Consider the following 21,653-nt stretch of genomic DNA (forward strand, 5'->3'; position numbering starts at 1 on the left):
GAAAAAAAAAAACATGTAAAAAAAGCTCCCAAGGACAATGGCATTCCTCCTCAATTCTGTACTGTCCCCTAGAAAGTACTGGGCTTTTTCTTCTGTCATTTGCCTCAGTATTTCTAGACAAGGTGACTTCTCCATTTGAATAGTCCTACTGCCTTTCTTAGAGTGTAACTGTGGCTTTAGTACTCTCACGTATACTACCCCCACCCCCAAATCTCAGCCTCCCTTTCCTTATCCTAGATGAACTTTAGGGATTTTATTTTTCATTTCATTTTATGTCTGGGCGTTTTTTCCCTGCATATATGTGAGTTTGCAGCGTGTATGTAGTTCCTACAGAAGCCAGAGGAGGGCATTGGATTCCCGTGGACCCTAGTTAGAGGTGATTGTGAGCTTGACACTGCGAATCAAACTCCAGTCCCCTGGAAAAGAAGCCAGTGCTTTTAGTCTCTGAGCCATTGCTCCAGCTCCAATATAGCTAAACTTTTAAAGGATGATTGTTTACGTTATTATGATTATGAAAATCCCACTTGCTACAGCTCTTCTGTATGTTATTGCATTGCTTTTTTTTCCCATGAGACTCAGGTGGAGACGCACGGGACATAGCGGCATTCGAACGGGTGGAGGCAGAGAGAGAGCAGAGGGCCCGTGCCCTCTACAGGTGGCCGCCTTAGCTGCTGTGCCACCGCTGGTTCGCTATTGCATTGCTTTTTAAATAATTTTTTAAAAATGCTTTGGTCAGAGTTCTCCAAAGAAATAAGACCAATGGTGCGCATACATGGGAAAAGAGATTTATTAGGCTTGTGTGATTCTGGAGACTGAGGGGGGTCTCTGGATCTGCAACAAGGAAGCTGGAGATCAGGAGAGCTAATGGTGTCCTTTCAGCACACATGGGGGAAAACCAGTGGTGTCAGTCTGAAAGTCTATGGCCTGGAGAGTCGGAAGAGCTGATCCCGTGAGCCGGAATCTGGAGGCAGGAAGAGACCAATGTACCAACTCAGCTGTCAGCAGGAGGCCTTTGTTTTTTTCTAGCCTTCAGCTGATTGGATGAGGCCTGCCAACTCTGGGTTAGGGCAGTGCAGTAGTTCATCATACCCATTCTCATCTTAATGTCTTCCAGAAACAGCCTCAAAGACAAGCCCAGAATGATCGACCAAATATTTGAGTACCCTGTGACCCTTCACATTGACACAGAAAAATTAAATGTGATAATGCATTTTTCCAAGTGCACTCAAACATGTAAAATAGCCTATCATTCACACACTTTGTTTTTTCTTTCTACGTGTGTGTGTGTGTGTGTGTGTGTGTGTGTGTGTGTGTGTGTATTGTGCTTGTCTGTGTATGGTTAAGCATGGAGTCCAGAGAATAAACTTACCTTTCTCAGGCACTGTTCTTTTTTGAAACAGGGTCTCTGGCCTGGAACACACTGAGTAGGCTAGGCTGATTGGCTCAGGAGCTCAGGAATTGGCCTTCCTCCATCTCCCAGGGTTGGAATTGCAGGCTTGCGCCATTGTGACACGTGGACTGGGGACTCCAAACTCAGGTCCCCATGCTTAAGCAGCCAACAGTTTACCTATTGAGCTATCTTTCTAGCCCTTGATTTTCTTTTATTTTGGTTAGGTTTGATTCTGTATTTCATGTCACAGACTCTCCCCAATTGTCTGTCGTCCCTTGGTGATTATCTACATTGGACAGCAAGGCAGTGGAAGCCAAATGGAATGTTCTGCGTCCATGGGCGGGGTTCTTGGCTGGTGAGCTTCTCTTGTGGAGAACAGATTTTGAACTGTGCTGATTTGTTGGAAACACACACACACGAACACACACACACACACACACACACACACACACACACACACACACACACCAGTAGGTAGATTCCTTTCTCCTGAGGCTGTTCATTTTCTCCAGAAAAGCTATCTCCTCCTGACTGGAGAGGTGAACATAGGGCTGGCTTCCCAAGTGCCCCCTCATCCACCTCTGGCCTGCATCCTGCTCTGTAGCCCCTCTTCACTTTCTCCAGACCATAAACTTACTGTGTATTTAGAGAGGGGCCTGGGGGATACACCGTGGTCTGGCTGTATGAAGTGGGCCCCCATAGCTCTGTTTTCCATTGTGAACCTAATCCCTGTCCCTCCTGGTACCTCCTATTCTTCCAGGGGCTGAGGCACTGGGGCTCTGGGAGGCCAGATGCTTTTGTGTGGTGTGGGTACTGAGTTTATAACTTAGACTTTATTACGGCTCTTTCACTCGCTCGTCATCAAGATTGATGATGGCGAAAACCTTTTTCTTCATAGATACCTCCTGTTTTTTTTTTTTCTCCTTTTCCCCTCCCTTTGCTTCTGTGAGCTGAAGCATCTTACGTTTCTTCAGCTGACCATTTCTTAGGGCTTTGGAGAAAGGAAGGAAGCATATTTAACCAGAAGAAAACTCTAAGCTTGCTTTGCAGGCCTAGGGAGTTGCTGCCTGGGGGGTCCCGGGGCCACCATGAATCCAGGGCTGGGGTATTGGGAACACATGTGCTGTCTTTGCCGAACTTGATGTTTGTTTGCCCACCTTTGTGTTCCTTGGCAGACAGGGATCTCTGTGTTTCTAGCCACAATACTTTGACCATCTGCCTTCTTCCTATAGGTACTCATCTCATCTTTATCGCCTCTCTCTTCTGCCTAGCTTTCCTTCCCAAAGCCTAAGCCTGCTCAGGTTTGAGTTGAGTTTCTGTTTCTTCTGTCTTCTTTTCAGTGGCAAGTGACCTTTTATGGGGACCACTTAATGGTAGTCACTTTCAAGCTTAGTAACTGTGAATCATTTACACAGGGTCCCATAGAAGTCAGATTTCTCTAGTATCTAACAGAGCCAGCAGGTTATGGCCCGAGCATGCTGGGTTGGGCGGTCCCTTTGCATCTATGCCTTCTTATGTCACACAGCTGAGAATCCATTCAACTTCAGTTCAATGGGCACAGCCACATCTTGGTCTAAATGAACACCAGGCAGACATGGGCTGCAACCCTGACTATAGAAGCCGCTTCGACTATTTCTACAGTGCACACTTCTTGCCCCACCATGTCTATATTCACATGGGGCTTTGTGATTAGCTCCTAATGTAAATGCCTGGCCTAAAATGTATAGCCTGAGTTGATCCAAGGCCCGAACAATTATCAAACATTCCTCTTAGATAGAAGACAGATTTCTTTCCCTTGGCAATGCTTCCTAGCTGAGCTATATTACAGGATGTTTTACATTCTCTTGGTCTTGTAATAACACCACACCCAATCCAGTATTTGATGCATTGGTGGCTACTTGGAAGGTTATTATTTTTAAACATATATTCTTAGTCTGAGGCTTCTATATTTGTGACAAGTACAATCCTGTTTCCACCTTTCCAGAGTTTTATGGCACCTTGGAACTTGCATCAGGCGGAGGTGGAGACCCCTTGGCATAGACAAACAGGCCATCTGTGAGTCAGGGAAGATGAGGGCCTCATAGGCAGGAGGGATATATGCTTTGGGGAGATAGCCTGTAGATAAACAGATTGAACTGGGTGGTTAAGGTTTTACATTAGTCAGTGAGGGAGTCTTCTGGAATAATCTGTTGCCTGGTTATTTAATGTCTTCCTTCCTGGTTCTGCTGTGATCCTCGGAGCCTGGTGTGATTGCTGCTTTTACAGATCAATCAGCAAGATGAGCCTATGGTGAAGTGACCAATCCAGGACCACCATGGACTCTCAGGGCCACATGTCTCCATGAGAATCCAAGGTCCCTAGCTCCCTTCACTGTCCTGCAGCAGCTTCCTCAGGCCTTTTCTGGATCATTCAAGCAAAACAAGACAGCTTCCCGCTATTTCCAGGGAAAGGGGGATGAATAGGGATTCACTCCTTGGGACTGGTGGTCCATCCTCTTTGATTTCTGCAGGCCACCAACTTCCCAGCACTGTGTTTGCATTTGTAGAGATTTAGATCCATGACCTTCTGGCTCTATAAATACACTCTCTAATCCTGAGTGAATCACTTCCTTCTCTCGGCTGCAGTTTCCTCAACATCAGATCTACACACTGGACTTTATTCATCCGCAAATCTGCTGGTGCAGGCAATAGTTACTATCTTCATGGCTGAGACCCCTGCTACCAGTCAAAAGCAGCTTAACAAATGAAGGATTTATTCTGAATCAGTTCAGGGAGTTCCAATCCATTCCAGTGGGGAGGTCACAGTGGCAGGAACTTGGGGGAGCTGGTGACACTAGCAGTCTTCCTTTCTCTCTTTTCTTCAGACCAGAATCTAATGCTATGGAAAGGTATGGCCTACATTTAGGATAGACTTTCCTGCCTCAAGTAATCTCATTTAGAAAGTCCCTGATAGACACACCCTGTCTGTTTCCTAGGTATCTTCTAGAGCTTACCCAGTTGGAGGGACTTAAAAGAACATACTAACAACTCTGAGGTATAATTTAGACCTCATAAAAGTATACATTTCAAGTATACAATTCAGTGATTCTTTTAAGTCAAGTTTGGAGCAGCCTCCACCATAGATGAGATGGGGTTTAGAACATAATGATTCTGTCAAGTTCCTCCTCTTCTCTTGTTCCTCTTCCTGTTCCCTGCTCCAAGGTGGCAAGTAATACATATTTTCTCTTTCTATAGAGTTACATCCTCTGGATATTTTATATAAGTACAGTCCCGCAGTACCTGATCTTTTGCATCTGGCTTCTTTACGTTTGTATAATGTGGTTCCTGGATGTTGCAGAGTGTGTCTACGTTCATTCTTGTATTCCATTGTAGAAATATAAACGTGTGTCTATACATTCTGGATGTTGATCCACGTGACCCACTTTGCAAACAATTGACTAAACCTGCTAAGAATATCCACATGCATCATGTTGTGAGGACATGTGTTCTCATTTCTCTTGGATATACACCCAAAAGTAGAATGGCTGGGTCATCTGGTAACTTCTGTGTTTAATTTTTTTGAGGAAAATTCCCAACATGTCTGTACCATTTTACATTCCCACAAACAATATATAAGGGCTTCTCTCCTCGGGGAGCTTTAAAAAATTCTCATTACTGGGCCCTACTCCCCCTGGGGTCTGAAGTGGGACCCAGGAATCTGCATCTAACAAACACCCAGGTGAGTCAGATCCATCTGGTAGTAGACATGTCTGAACTCATGTGGATTGGGTCACCTCTGAAACTTTCCTGAAGCCAGTTGTCCCTGTTAGTTTGTGCCTCTAGGGCAAGACTCGGGCTTTTGCCAGGTCTGTCTCTGTGTTTGCCTTGAGACCAGAAGGGCAGTTATGGCTCAATACCGCTCCAGGCAGCATGTGTAAATCTGTGTAGCACCTGCCCTGCATTATCCACAGAACAGGCCAGGGCTCTGCGTCCTTGGCTTCGCCCACATAAAACTTTATCACAGGTTTTTATGTGTTATCACATTGTAAAAGTGCTATAAAACCAAGGGGCTAGTTTTCAGTGCATCGGAAAATGTCGTGTTCCTGTAAGCCATGGTCTTAGTCGCTGTTACTTTGGAGCAAGCTTGCCCCAACCCCTGCCATTTATTAGCTGTGAGGAGGTTCTTACAAGCTCTGAGACTCTGCCCCTCCCCCACAGTATACTTGGTAATAGTGACATCAGGGGTCTGGTGATGATTCAATGAGGTGACCTATAAAAGGTGACTGCAGTAGGACTTGGTCCTCTTTCTTCTCACTCTGCCACTGACCGTGTCCTCTTCTGTTGTCATGCATCTTTGTCACTGGGCACATGCCATTGGGCATGTGTATAGCCTTTTTCTAAGGAGTTGAGGTTCATATAACATAAAATTAATAAATTTCTTTCATACTTTGTGTCCCTACCCCCCTTTTTTTCTTCCGTTCCTCCTTCCTACTCTTCTTTTTTCAATGGGATCTTGCTAGAATGAATCAGGCTGATCTTCAACGGCTAATTCTCCTGCCTCAGAAGTTTGGGGATTATAAGCATGGGCTTCCTAAAAATATATATATTATAGGGGGGAAAGAGGTGAAGCTGAAGTCAGGATGACATATATGAGCAAAGAATTAAGAGACATATAGCCACCCTAGGGGGGAGAAAGGGGAATGTCACTATCATTTGGATTGTCATTGCTTGAAAGTGTAGCTTTTCATGTGTTTGTTGGTCATTAGTTTATCTTATTTGCAAAAATGTCTGTTCAAATCGTTCGGCCCATTTCTAAATTAGGCTGTTGCCTTTTTATTGTTTACTTGTAAGAGTCCTTTATGTGTTGCTTACTAATAGGGATATTCTGAGGATTTTGCCAATGTGTGAACCTCACAAAAACTATCACTAGGCTTTTTTTTTTTTTTTTTTTTCTTGAGACAGGGTTTCTCTGTGTAGCTCTGGCTGACCTAGAACTCACTCTGTAGACCAGCTGACCTCAAACTCACAAAGATCCATCTGCCTCTGCCTCCCAAGTACTGGGATTAAAGGATGTTCCACCACCATCTACCTGGCAATAGCACCATAAGGGACTGCTATGTTGGTTAATATTGTCACTTTGGCAGGATCTGGATTTACTTGGGAGACAACCTTCTGAATATGTGTGTGTGGGGGGGGGGGGCGGGCTCTCTAGATTGAGTTCATAGAGGAGGGAAGATCCATGTCACATGTGGTTAGTGCCAGTTTGTGTTGGGGTTCCATACTGGATAAAAGAAGTGGGTTGGGCCCAGCATTTACCTCTCTGCTTCCTAACTGCAAGACACATTACGAGCAGCTGTTTGATGCTCTTGCCCTTATACTTTTCATACCAGGATGCACTAGACTCTAAAACTGTAAGCGAGAATAGACCCTTTCTTCTGTAAGGTGCTCTTGTCAGGTACTTTGTTACAGCAACGGGAGAAGTAGTTAGTTAATTGCCATCATGAATGCGGTCATCATTGATCTGAGATGATATTCTGAATATTTGACTCTTTTCTGATTTTCAAACATTCCTCTCTACCGTCTTTTCACTTTCTTGATAATGTTCTTTGGCAGTATTGATCATCACGATATCCAGTTCATCTCTCTCTTTTGTTGCCTATACTTTTGAAGTCCTAGTCTCACATCTCACTGCCAAGTCCCAGGCTGTAAAGATTTACCCTATGTTTTCTTCCAAGAATTTTACAGTTCCAATGCTTAAATTTATGTCTTTGATTATGTTGAGTTAGCTTTCCTGTGTGGCATGAGGTAAGGGCCCCAATACATGTTGCTCAGTTGTGTCAGCATCGTATGTTAAGAAAATCTTTTCCTTTGAATAGTCTTGGCACCTCTGTTCCAAAGCACTTGACCATAGCCTCAGTTCTACTCCTACTGATCTATGCCTAACCATCGCTGTTCCTACTCTGTTTCATAATTATCAACTTTTAGCCAGTTTTCACTGTGGGTCTTTAGTGCTCTTAGTTCTTCTCTGTTAACTAGCAACCCTGTTCTTCTTTAGTAGTCAATAGCACAAGAATAATTCCTTGACCAGGGAATCAGCTGTGTATGCCATAAAAGCCACATGTCTAAGTATTCTCTCTCTCTCTCTCTCTCTCTCTCTCTCTCTCTCTCTCTCTCTCTCTCTCCCTTTCTTCCACTCACTCTCTTGCTCTCACTAACTCTTTTTCTCTTCCTCCCTTCCTCCTTCTCTTTTTCTCTCTGTTTAATGTGATGAGACTTCATTTCTTCTATTGAAGGCTCCCCTGAATATTTCCTCCTTACCAGAAATCTGGAGCTTTATGGGGGGTCAGAATCCTCAGCCTAGGGCCCCTCTTAAGGAGTACCCAGTTCTGCCTCTTTTGTCTTCATTACCTACCCTGATTGTTGGTGTGCTTCCCCAGGACAGGGTCTCTGAATGAGACCCCAGGAGGCTCTGCAAGTGCATTGCAGTTGAGGTCATTGTCATCTAGTTGTTGTTGTTTGACTGGGGTTTCTTTGGTACCCTCCTTGTTATCAACAGGTAAATTGCTCAGCCCATCAGCAACCCCTAGGGTGGAGTTCCTGTGGTGAGACAGTGTAAAGACTCCACCCAGAATGCTGTCCTTACATCCAGGCAAGTGAGGACATTCCTCTTGTTTCTATCTGACTCGCTGGAAGATCGTGACTATAAAATTCAGAAAAAAAGCACAGAGCCGACTGCAGCTCAGGCATTACCTTAGACACAGATTTAGGTGCTGCAAACCTCTGATTCTTCCTCTGATGGTGCCTGGATGCTAACTCTGCAGGACTAATACTCAGATCAGATGGAAGGAGAGGCAGGAAAACTATGAACCCCACATCTGGCGGAGGGATTTAGATACTCTGAAAACCCACTTCCTTTACAGAGGATGGCTCTCATTGTGCAGAATTTTTATATTCCCAAGAATCGATGTGTTCTTTCTCCATAGCACTTGTCTTCCTGGATCCTCAGACTAAGACAAAACCTAAAATAAACATATTAGAGAGTCAATTTTACAAGCTCTCCAGAAGCAACTGAAGACAGAAGGGCCTCGTGTAAGTTGGGTAGCCTGTGCCATCCCATCGCATTGTGTTTATGGCCCCTGCTCTTTAATCTGTCTTGGCCTTCAGTTTGGAAGCTATTGCTTCTAGTTTCCTCATGGACTGGCCTAGTGCTTTCTGCTTTTGCCCTGGCCTTTCATGAGTCTCCGGTCTGAGTGAGACAGCAGGGACAAGAGACAAAGAGGAGACCAGTCAGAAGAGGAGCAGTTGGAGGCATGGGTGACTGTTTATGAGTCTGTTCTAAACATTTTGCCATAGTTTGAAGTTTGATGCCTTAGGTCATAGTCTAGTGTTTACTTTCAAAATGCTTGGTTGGGAGACAGGAGCAAGAGGAAGAATCTGGATGCTTTGTATTCCTGACATATTTGTTCTGCCCTCTTGAGAGGGTGGGTGGGGAGAAAGGAAGACCTCTGGGGCCACTGTCTCCTTTGTTGTTCTGGGCAGTTCCTTTCTGCTTGGGAAAACTTATAGGTCATGTGAAGTGCAATAAAAAAGTGTGCATAAAGGGAATGCTTCTTAGAATTTCAGTGGTCGTTTACAACTCCTTCTGGTTGTGGGTTCCACTGTAAGAACCCCCTCTTCAGGGTTTCAGTCATTTGCAAGGCCTTCCTTGAGAGTTCCAGAAACTAGAATTTTTCCCTCTCCTTAAGTTTTCCTGACTGTTGCGGGCTTTCAGAGCAGTCCAGGGATAGAAGGGATCTTAGGGTAGTTGGATACCTCTTGATTGGAGTGGTCAGGCTGTATTTGTTGAAGTTTTTCTCCACTTGCCATACTAGACAGACCCCTTGGCCTACAGGTAAGTGAAGTTCGGTTGTCAAATACCTGTCACTTCTTTTTCTCCTCCTCCTAAAGTCTCTAAGCACACACTAGGGCAAGAGTAAAAAGTTCCAATAGCCTTATGGGTTCTTTTTGATTGCTTTTTCTTGTTTTGAACTCGTCAAGTAACGTCTGGCAGGGAGATGGTACACAAAAGAACTCGATTAAGTACCAAATTAAGAACTTACAAGCACGATAATAAAATAAATGGATCGTGCTGGCGAGTTCTAAGTGGAGATCAAAGCACCTTTGATAAACATCTTCTCCAGGAACCAACTCCCAGCTCCTGAAATCATGGCCCAGGGGGGTCTGTTTGCTCCACCACCATCCTCCAAAGAATGTCCACTTAGTTTCCTTCTAGGACAGAAGAATTTGCTGGCTGAGGTGATTCAATCTAAACAGAACATGTTTCATGTAAAATAACCCGGATCTTTGATTAAAGGACAAAAAGACTCTTCTGCCCTCAGATCACTGTCCACCACGACCTTATACAATTCTTCCATTAAAAGCTGTGATGGCTTTATTTGGGTATATTTGTTGTTTGTCTTTAAACAGAGGCAGAATGCAATACAGGGGGAAATCTACTGTATTTGCATCAGTCAGAAATAACGAATTGTTCTTTCCTTCCTTGCTATTTGAAGTTATGAGCTGACTTCTTTTTGGCGCTTCTCTGCATGTTTTCCAGCCATTTGTGTCCTTTTAATGAATTATTCCTTGTTTTTGTTAATTAAAGGGTTGCTCTTTCCATATGCCTTTCATTTGCCCTCATCTATTGTGGCAGAAGGGAACTTTGCTCTCTCCCATTCTTTACCCACAATCTGAATTATTACTGTTTTCTAGCTGAGATGACACATCAGAATTCATTTCCTGGCATCTTTCAAAATGATTGAAGTTCATCTCCTAGTTCTTCATTAATTGAGTTGGTCTAGGGCAAAGCTGTTGCTCTAGCCTAAAACAGTCACCATTCGTGTGTGTGTGTGTGTGTGTGTGTGTGTGTGTGTGTGTGTGTGTGTGTTTTGTTTTGAGACACAGTCTTGCTTTGTAGCCCTGCCTGGCCTGAAACTCACATAGATCAGACTGGCTTCTAACTCCTGGTGATCTTCCTGTATCTGCCTCATGGGTGCTGGGATTATAGATTGAAGACATGTGTAGGGTTCTCTGTTTTTATTTGGTAATGGGCAGAGCTGTTCTCTCCTATGTTGGAATGAATAGCAGCAGTGGTGGAGGCTGGGGATGGGCAGAGTAGAGCAGGCATCCAACAGGGAAGTGAAGACGCAATGAGCTAAGAGCAAAGGTGTCCAACAGACTAGAGACAGCACAGGCACTGGAACAGAAGCTGTGGCTAGAAGTCCAGTGTAGGTGTCAGAGAGACAGCTGGGCAACACCTTCATTGGACAACGAGGTTCTGACAGCTATGCAGAGCAGGCCAGACCAGTCTGCTTGATGCCCTGAGATGGGGTCATACCACCTGAACCATTTTCTACTCAGTCAAGATGCAAGAAGTTTGAGAAGTGCTGGGGAAAAAGACACTGGGGATGGAAGCCTCTGCCTCCACACATACTCCTTCCTGCTCATGTGCATTCTTTCCTTGGTTCAGCAGGAAGTGTATGTAACTAGAGGGGAAATGGTGTGTAATGCCCTGCTAGTCACTTCTAGCTTGATGAAACTTATGAGTTACAGAGCTGAGTGGTATTTTCTTCTAACACTGCAGTCCACAGATGCTGTGTGTGCTGATTCCTCATCCAGACCTTCTTCCCTTGGCTACTCTTCACTGTGCAAAGGGCTTAGGAGGGCCTCCCAGTCCATCCTCACACTTGCCTGAGTCCCTAGTTTGGCTCTAGAAATAGCAAGTTCTAAGAGGAGAATGCTGCCTACAGTACCTTGTATGAAATTCTTGGCCATTCTGATCCAGAAGCTCTCCGTCAGGAGGGGATGTTAGGGGAAACAGTGGAGTTTTATGAGCTGGGTGTGATGATCTTTAATCCTAGCACCCAAGAGGTAGAAACAGGCAGCTCTCTGTGGGTTTGAAATCAGTCTGGAGTTCCTGGCCAGCCAGGGATACAGAGTAAGACCCTGCCTCAAAAATCAATGTGAGATAAAATAGAGCATTCTCAGTTTGTGGCAGGATGGTCCAGACGTTCAGGGGTCACTGGGTCTGAGCACTGTGCATGTGCCATTGAACAGGACAGTGGCTGGACATTGAGGTAGAGTTCTCACAGACTCTAATTAGGGTGTCGAGGGAAGAAGTGGGTAGTCAGCACAGGCTACGTTTCACAGATATTTGGCACACAGTGTTGTCTGCTTTGGCTAAGGAGAGACTGGGAGGGGAATGATATAATGGTCTCTAAAGTTGCAGCGGGTGACGTGTGAGGTGCTAGCTTGCAAATGTGAAACGCAGGCGCTGGATTGTAGGTGGATCCTACAGTTGAGACGTTTGCTTCTTTGGTTTTGGTTTGGAATTCGGAGAACTATGGGCTTTGTAGAAGTTGGTGTTTGGGGTTTGATGTGTTGCCTATTCTAGACTCGTATTTCTGGCTTTGCCCTCCAACCACTCACTACAGTAGCTTTCCATTTAATATCATCCATCCTAGGTACTACTGATACTAGGTACTAGGTCCTCTTTACTGATGTCCTAGGTCCCTGGGGAGGTTATGTTCCTGGTGTTCAGTGTATGTCATAACCTGGCACTCTAAGTCTGGCATGGTTGCTATAAGCAACATCACCTAACCACTAAAGCACGTATGTCCTTTATCACTCCAAGGTCCTGTGATTCAGATGCCACTGTGCAATGCCTAAGAAGGCCTAAACCTAAGCAGACAGATATGATTGCTTTCCCCTGCTCTGCACTTCTGCAGAGAACAGCTCATTGAGAGGGACACGTCTCCAAGGACGGGCATTGTGTGCTCACAGCCAAACATGCGTGTAAACTGTCAGTCCTTGGCACTTTCGTGGGTAGAGTGCCTTCTACACTAACATCTGAACACAGGAGCTGCCCCAGAGGTGAACTTGCCTGAGACCAGCTGAAAGACCTGTGCCACATAAAGACTAGAATCTCTCTCCTCATGAACAGAAAGGAAATTTTGTTCCTTCTGGTTAAGACCTGCTGGAATGAGGAGGAAGAGGTAGCCTGCTTGCATTTCAGAGGGTGAGTATTGCCATGGTAAAGATTTTCCAAACCCCAAAACTGTCCTGGATGTAGGTCAAGATGTTTGTCATCAATTCTGAAGTTTGCCATAGAGAGAACAATAGATACTGCTGTTCCAGTAGATACTGCTTCCAGTGAAGCTAAAATATTTGATATTGCTTTGCGTATTTAAAAATATTTGGCAGCACAATGGTCAGTATTATCCTTAAAATTCCAGCCCCAAATCTCTGTTTTCTCATTTCTTGCCAAGCCTGAGAATCCTTTCAGCGTTTTCCCCAGGGTTTGAAAACATACATGTTATTCCCTAAAAACCTTGAAATTAGTTTTGGGGATTCAGGTGCTACCGATTCTGGAGGGGCCTCCAGGGAGGCTCCAGCCTTATCTATGGCAGAGTAGATTCTGTGTAAGGGACCCTGCTCAAAAGTAGCCAACAGGCCCCATCCTGGGTAATTAATCTCTCTAACAGACTTGGGGATTTATGCAAAATGAGTGGCAGAATATGAAAGCTCATTAATCATCCTGGCATCATGAGCTCATGTTGTTATGAAATAAACACGCTTACTAAGTGGATCCAGATGCTACCAGATACGTGTTTCCAACAAAGGCGCTTCTTGCCTTGTCCACAGCAGTAAACACACAGACTTGTTTGTAGCACCTCTTCAGTGCACGTGCCCTGTCCCCTTTCCTCTTTCTCAGCTCTCTCACCACTGTGAGAAGCAGATGAGTGTTTTTCTGATAGGAATTCTAGGGAAAACTCTAAAAAGGTGGAAGATGTTTCTCCCTGTCTCAAGAGTTAAGGGGTGACGGAAAAGTGGATATCACATGGTCACGTGCCAGCCTGGAACAGAACATTTTGCTCTACTCATCTTCTTGTCTAACATATCAAAAGTATGAATTCCAACCCAGGTCATTACCAGTCACCAAGAGGACACGCGTGAGTCTTAGAGACCCCCTGCAACCTCTTACCTGCGGAAGGGCAGATGGAGCTATGTGCAATTACAGCTAAAGCTTAGGTTCTTGATGTAGGTGGACTGTCTTCTCAAGACCACACCCGGGATGGGCCATGGAGCTGCAGGAAAAAGGAGGAAGGGATTCAGAGTGAGTTTAGGTGCTGTGGTTATCACTGATTTGGAGACACGTGGGGGTTCCACTCCTGACTGCTACTTTTCTAACTGGTACTGCCAAAGGTATTCTGTCCCTCTGAGCTCACGTTCTCTGTTAATCTGAGTTTGGGGTTGGATTAGCAAGGTCGTCATAATAAACACTCAGTGCCTGAGATACGCCGGGGTATGGGGGTATGGTCACCATCACTGTTTCTCGTTAAAAAGTCATTCTCAATGGGGAGTGGATTTCTAATTTACTTTCTTTTGCTTTGAGGGGGTTTATTTTATCTTATACTTTCAAGTCACAGCCCATAATCAAGAGAACTCACGACAGGAATTCAAAGTGGGAACCTGAAAGCAGGAACTGAAGCAGAGACCCAGAGACCATGGGGGAATTCTGATAACTGGTTTGCTTTGTGTAACTGGCTTTCTTTCTTTCCATGGCCAGCTCTTGATTTCTGACCACCTGTGCAGGAGTGGTTCTTCCCACAATGGACTGGGACTTCCTACATCAGTCATTAATCAAGAAAATGCCCCACAGATCAGATTGAGGAAATTTCTCTCTTTTTTTTCCCACTATTTAATTTTTATTCTTCTCATTAGTATCATTATTATTGTTATTATTATATCTTTTTATTGGTTCTTTATGAATTTCACACCATGTACCCCAATCCCACTCAACTGTCCCACCTCTTGTTCCTGTCCCTCCACCTTACAACCTCCCCCTCATAACAGAGAAAAAAGTCTCATTGTAGAAGCTGTGGTGTGTCACAATGTGTATGACAGTATATATCCTTTTGTCCACATGACTTTGTTTGCAAATGTTCATTGTAATGACTCATTGGTCTGGTATGAGGCCTCTGGTTCCTGATGCTCTATCAACATTGGAACCTCACTGAGACTCCCCTCGGATATCTTGTACTGCCCTGTGTCATGGAGATCCTGCAGTTCTGGATCTGCAGGACTGGCCCTCATGCACTCCAGAAGTTCATTATTGATGGAATATATGTTGAGGTGGGCCAGTTCAGGTCCTGCATCTGGACCTGAGAGGTATCTAGCTGGCTAGCCTACTAGCTCTTAAGGCTGGTTCACCAGCAACTGCCCCTCCTCCAACCAGGTCCAACTCTAACCTGCTGCTCAGGTGAGGTGCAGGGCCTGCTCTCCCAAGTGTTGTAGCTGGCGAGGAACATGGCCAGTCCTCCCACTCTCATGACCCTGGGGCCATCTCTCCTGCCTGCCATAGGTGGTGAGGGATAAGGAAGAAAGGAGGGCATCTTCTTCCTCATTCGTGCCACCGCACATCAGACAAGAGACAGGGCTGGCTCTCCTGAACTTTCCCTCTTTGGGGCAGCTCAATTACTACCCTTATATTCATGGCCAACTCTACTGTGCTGCCCAGGTAAGGTGCAGAGCCTGCTCTCACGACTCCAGGGCCAGCTCTCTGGCCTGCCATAGGACAAAGGTGGGAGAGAGCATCTCTCTCCTGCCCACTCTGCCACATGAAAGACAAATTTCAGGGCCATCTCTCCTGTGCTCAGGCCCACAGGGCCAGCTCACCTGTGCTCTTGCCATCAGGGTCAGCTTTATTGTGCTACCCAGGTAAGATGCAGGGCCAGCTTTCCTGAGTGCTGCAGCAGGTGTGGGGCAGGGGCAGATCTCCTGTTCTTATGGTCCCATTGGGGCCACCTCTCCCCCCTGCCACTGGTGATGAGCACAAATGGGAGAAGAAAAGAGGCAGGGTCAGCTCATTCATGCCCCTGACAACAAGGGTCAACTCTACTGTGCTGCCCAGGCAAGGTACAGGGCCTGCTCTCCCAAGTACTGCAGCTAGTAAGGGCCAACTCTCCATCTCTCTAACCGGTTAAGTACTGTCTTAAAGAAGTGGAGAGATGGCTTACTTTGTCAAGTACCTGCCGTGGAACCATGAGCATCTAACCATGTAAAAGCTGGATGCTGTGGTTTTGTTGGACCCCAATATCCAAACTGGGGGATGCGCTCCCACAGAAACATTCACGGGCAGGGGGTTCGATGCAATAGGCAAGAGGTTTATTGATACCAGTGCACTGGGGTTCCTCTGCACGCAGGCTAGAGGAACCCCGAGCTAAAGCTAAGAGCAGTTTTTATACCATTTTTACAGGGCTTACAAGGGCAGTTTTACAATCACCTTTTAGAAAATGTTAACCCCAAAGGCTGACCTCAAAGGGCCATTCCCATGCTCGGTTTCTTGGCAACATTATCTTATGACAGTGAGTGTTATACCCTAGCTCCTGTTTACCCAGGTGTATTGTTCTAAGGGCCCAGCTTCCTGATAACCTTTTAAATCCCTTATCTTGGGCCCTTCCTGGAATGTGTGTGTGCGTCTTTGGAATGCGCTTCTCCCGGAGCCCAGAGAAGTTAATTTTTAAGTTTAGGCTGAGACCTGAGATTCCTACAGTTTGTATCAGGAACTCTTGTTAGGGGCAGGAAACAAGCAGAACCCTGGAGCTCATTGCCAGCCAGCCTAGCTGAATTAGTGATCTCCAGGTTCAGTGCGAGACCTTGCTTGAAAATAATATGGAGAGAGATAGAAGACAGCACCCAACATTGACCTCTGGCTGCCACACTTAGGCACACATATGTGCCTACACACACACACACACACACACACACACACACACACACACACACACACACACACGGTACCATCCAAGTGTGTCCCCTATTGCCCTCCCTTCAAGTGTTGCTCTGTAGTCAAAAGACCACATTGTCTCCTTTGTTCTTGGGAACTCTGTGGGGCTCCTGCCTAGGAAGGTTACTTTTCTTAATTAAAAGTCCATTTCCTCTGCCTTGTGGGCTGGCTACTCAGCATATCCTCAATGACATGTGAGGCTGGCTTTGCATATCATGCCTTGGCCACAGCAGTGGCAGTGTAGCCTTAATGTGAAGTCCCATCTTTATCAACTGTGGTCCATTGCTGTGATCAGCTCCATCCCATGTGCTCAGGTGTTAGGGCTCACGGACGGACCATCGTCACTGAGCCTTTGGGGTTCAATGTGTCTCAAATTTGATGATTTCACTCAAAGGAAGCACAGGACTTGGGAACCCTTTACACCAGTGGTTCCCAACCTTCCTAATGTTGTGACCCTTTAATACAGTCCCTAGTGTTGGGGTGACCCCCACCTATAAAAACCATTTCACTGCTTATTCATAACTGTAATTTTGCTATGCTATGAAGTGTAATGCAAATATCTAATATGCAGGATGTCTGATATGTAGCCCCTGTGGGGTTTCAGCCCATAGCTTGAGAAGCTCTGCTTTGGACAGGTAGTTATAGTTTATATACTGCAAAGAGAGGTGAAATTGAGCAGAGGGTGGAAGCACATGGGGGTAAAGTTAAGGGAAACCGGACACAAGATTCCGCACATGCAGTAGATAGGGTAGCACCGATTGTCCCAGTAGGTGACCATAAATGTGGAGCATGCTTGGCCAGAGAAGCAGCCGGGCCTTAGTGTCCAGGGTTTGTATTGAGGCCAGTTACTTGGAAATACAGTGGTTTGTATGATTTAGGTCAGATACTTTGGGATCTATTTCCCCCAATACCTCACCCCAACTCCAAAGCAAAAGCAGTCCTTCACCACCGTCTTCATGGTAGGATCCGTTTATCTGGACACATTGGTAAAGCTTATTTATACATTAGGCCTGAAGCAAGTATTCACCCTGAGATAGAGTTACCCGAGGCCTTAAGCTTACAGAAGCCTACTCTTAGAGGGTCAGGCTCAGTACTTGGTGCGTATCCCCTGAACCTCCCAAGGGTCAGTCCTTAAGACTCTGCTTTAGAACATACAGGGTTTGAGCATCGCAAGCCTGTTCTGTTGTCTCTTCCTTGGCCCTTTCTGGTTTTCCTCCCCTTTTAAAGAGTTTATTGTTTTTATTTTAGGTAAATGTAAGTTTTGTTCTCCCAGAATAATGAAGCCCAGTTCTCCTGTCAGTAGCCAGAAAGAGTTCCCCTTTAGTGACCTCCACTCAGATAAAGCCATATCCTTGATTGATCCCAAGAAAAGGCCTTAAGGATGAGTCACCGTGAGTGAGTCTATGATGTATATGACGTAGAGGCAGGTGAGTGTAAACACTGGTGTTGAGAGACACGAGAAGATGGCAGTCTGTACCCAAGTGTAACTGTGGGCCTCTCTAGAGAACAAATCATGCTTAGACCTTTCTTCTACTGATGAGACATGTGCATCTGTGTCTTTGTGAGTTACATTGGTCAAAGGAATTAACTTACAAAACATTTGAAGATGAAGGAAAGTTTAAACTTAGATATAATATAGACTCTAAACAAGACCTGCACAATGACAATACCAGTTGACATCCCAGCATGAATGGATATAATCCTATGAAGATCCATCCCTAGGTGAAGAGCTACAGACAATTAGTGCCCACTAAGAGAGGAGGAAACAGTTTTTTCCAGGAATGAGTGCCCTGAGAGGTTATATAACCCCAAGTGGTTATCTTTAAACACATACACATATTGCCAACACTTAAATAGGCTCAGAGGGGTGTATTTATACAGTGTGTAATGTGTGGTATGGTGTGTGTGTGTACACGCGCGCCTGTGTGTTTGTGTGTGTAAAATACAAATACATGTATATTTAAAGAAGAGGTCATGAATCGAGAGGAAATGGGGGCACAGAAAGACTTGGAGGGGAATTAGTATATGGTGAAAATAAAGTAAATACAGGACTCACATATGAAGTTCTCAAGCATGGTAACAAAATAAATGTTTTTTAATCAAGTAAAAGTATGTGCAGTTCCAGCAATTAGGAGGTAGAGGCAGACACATCTCTGTGAATTGAGTTCAAGGGCAACCTGTTCTACATAGTGAGTTCCAGGACAGCCAGAGTTAGTTAGACAGTGAAGCCTTGTCTCAAATACACAGACACACACACACACACACACACACACACACACACACACACACACACACACACACAGAGTCTCTCTCTTTCTCTCATGGAGAGATCTCAAAATGCCAAAGTGAATGGTGAATGACCTTGAGGAACAACACCTGAGATTGTCCTCTTGACTCTGCACATATGCATAAACACAAACATATACACATGTAAGACACGAGTGATGGGACTGTTACTCCGAGATCATAAACATCCTGGCCCTAGGTAAGCAAGCTCTTGAAGATCCCTCATGGAGAGAGCATTGTCCTGTTAGGCAACAGCCTCTCAGCCAGTTGTACTGACGTCTGACTCTGGTTCAGCATGAACTGTAAACTCGACTTCTCTTTCTTCCCACATTGCTGTAACTTTCCCTGTTTTTTCATCCTGCCTCAAGATAACATTCCATATATATATCCCCTTTTACAGTGTGTAATTTGGTGGTTTTCGGTGTAGTCACTGTGTTATGTAATCATTGCCTCAAGTTAATTCCATGATTTTACAGTCATGCCCGACAGAACCCTCTGTTTCCCAGCTACGGCTCCTCTTGTATCCTGAAGTCACTTGGCCGCTTCCTCTCTCTTTAAATCTTCCTGTTGTAGGAATTTCATAGAGGTAGCGTTTTTTCCATACGGGGCCGTTTGTGGCTGGCTCCCTTTGTTTAGCTTGTACAGTCTTCCATGCCATGGCATGCATGAGTCCTGCATTTAACTTAATCACTACAGAATATTCTATACTGTGCCATGCTATACTCTACTCATCTGCTTATAGACACTTGGATTCTTTCTACTTTTTAATACACACAGTGCTGCTATGAACATTTGTGTATATGTTTAGTGTGGATGCATATTTCACTATTCTTAGGCATATTCCTGGGAGTGAGTTGCTGGATCACATGGTAATTCATTTTTTTTTTTTTCCTTTGAGGAACTCCCAAGCTGCTGCCTATGGCAGACCCCATCTCTCAGGTCCCAGCATCCTGTGAAGACTCCAACTTCACTTCCTTGTCATTGTTTTAGTCCCTGTCTTTTCTGATTTGGCAGGGAATGAAGGCATAGCTTGCTGGGATTTTATTTTGTCTTGCGCTAATGTCTTGCTTGATGTACAAAGTTTGTATATTTACTGACTATTTGCATATCTTTTTAGGGAAAATATTCGTTTGAATCTTTTGTCCATTTTAAAGGTGGTTTGTTTTTTCTTTTTGTTTTTGTTAAATTGTAACTATTCTTTGTGTACTCTAGAAACTTATCAAATCCATTTTTGAATATTTTCTGCCTGGATTATCTGTTCACCTCTTGATTGTGTCCTTTGAGGTGCAAAAGTTTTACATTTTGATTGCTGGTTTGTTATTTTGTTTTCTTCTGTTGCCTGCGTGCTTGGTTTTACATTTAAGAACCCACTGTCCTCTTCAAGTAGTTTTACAGCTAAAGCTTCTATATCTTTTTGGCCTCAGATCTATCTTGAAATTGCCGTGCATATGCTGTGAGGTAAGGGTCCAGCTTCATTCTTTTGCATGTGACATCCTGTTGGCCCTAGTACCATTTGTCCAAGAGTCTTTTTCTCCCACTGAATGGTCTTGGAATCATTTTTATATTCTCTCTCTCTCTCTCTCTCTCTCTCTGTGTGTGTGTCTTTTGTTTCTTAACAGGTCCAGGTCCTGCCGTAGTGAAAAGAGGGGCGAACATGAAGGCTCCCAATGCTCCTGCCTCAGCTCTGTTCTCTATTCTACCATTAAGATTCTACAGTGATGCGGGTGCCCACTTGGGCAGCTCATCTCCATGCTGCACCTTTATTCATACAAGTCCTAAAAGTTTGAGTAATAACTTTGGCTTCTAGACAGACCAGCAAGATAATGGCTGCCCCACTGCTACGTAGGGCAGTACTCTCTACACAGTGCTCTTTGAAGCCCCGCCTCCTCTAAGCCTACTACTTTGGCCTCCTACAATTCTGCCTACTTCTTTATCTACTTAGCATGATTTGATTTTATGAAACCAATACAAACTTTATGACTCTCAGACCATGGGGTTGGGAGAGATCTGCTAGAAAGTAGTTATCACTAAGTTAGAGCAAATGCCTGGAGGATTCATTGTGCAAGTGCCCTCACCACAATGCAGCAATTACCCTTTGCTTATTACATCAGCTCAGCCTGAGTTTATGTGAAAGCACTGGATGCCCTCCCCTGATAAAGAAAGTGGATTAAAGGAGATAAACAGATTTCTCCATGACGTAACCATTTAGTAGAAGATAATCCAATACTAGAATGACAGCTGCTTTAGACCTGGGACATTCCAGGTCATCACATGAGAGGGTGAGTAAGTGACTGGCATCCTGGGGTTCAAACCCAGGGCCGTATTCATGCCCAGCTAAAGGTGTCACACATCTACCTATGCTCCTAGTTCATAGACTCCAGATGCAGTAGGATATTGTGAGAGATATTTAAAACGGCAGCATTCAATCTGACCTTTCTTAATCAGCCGCCATGTTCCCTACTGGCCTAGGCCTGCGGCCAGGAGCTGCTGTGGCAATACCACTGTTACTCTGCTCAGGCCGTCCACTCAGGCAGTCAGAGACACCAGCCCTGCAACCCATGAGATGGCTCTGCCAATCTACCATGCTGTCTCCACAATGCTTGGCTAAGCCCAAACCACCATCTCGCCATCCACGTGGGTTTGGTACAAATGAGACTCTCATGCTTAGATTATCCCAAGGCTTTATATGTTTGGTAATGCTCAGTAACAAGATGCCCACACAATCAGAGGTGTAACCCAATACCCAACCTAGATATACCAACTACCTTTGACTTGCTAGAGACACGAGGACATCCGCTTCCATGTTCCCCTCTCCCCTAGCTCCTCCTCTTCCTTCTCCTCTTTCTCTCCTTGCTCCTCCTCTTCCTCTCCTTACTCCTCCCACCTTAGCTCCTCCTACAGTAGGCGTCCCCACCTTCCTGTTGGATCTCCATTTCAGGAGCAAATTAGAGAGGAAAGGAAATAATGAGCAAAGTGCTGACCTGCTGCTTCACAACGGAAATTTCCAGGGAATCACCACAGGATACTTCTACCCACATTCCACTAGCCACACGGGCCTCTCCTGGCCACACCTAACTTTACAGAAGGCCTAGTCATAGAAGGGAAATGCCACTGGCTCAGCCAAAAGTTCTATTTTTATGCAAGATACTGTGTTTGGGAAGACATCCAACAT

At 45.0% G+C, this 21,653-nt stretch overlaps 1 protein-coding gene and 1 long non-coding RNA gene across 5 annotated transcripts in view; one reads left to right on the forward strand and one right to left on the reverse strand.

Annotated features, from left to right (window-relative positions):
- Positions 1 to 21,653, forward strand: part of Thsd4 (thrombospondin type 1 domain containing 4) — a 562,869-nt gene that overhangs the window by 174,089 nt on the left and 367,127 nt on the right. The gene's annotated exons all lie outside the window — the stretch shown is intronic.
- LOC143438896 (uncharacterized) lies at positions 782 to 21,406 on the reverse strand. Its single transcript, XR_013107446.1, has 3 exons — positions 21,247 to 21,406; positions 13,391 to 13,493; positions 782 to 961 (listed from the first exon to the last, which is right to left on the reverse strand). It is a non-coding gene; the product is annotated as an uncharacterized LOC143438896 (long non-coding RNA).

The sequence above is a fragment of the Arvicanthis niloticus genome, chromosome 26, assembly GCF_011762505.2.
Source record: "Arvicanthis niloticus isolate mArvNil1 chromosome 26, mArvNil1.pat.X, whole genome shotgun sequence".
Lineage (NCBI taxonomy): Eukaryota > Metazoa > Chordata > Mammalia > Rodentia > Muridae > Arvicanthis > Arvicanthis niloticus.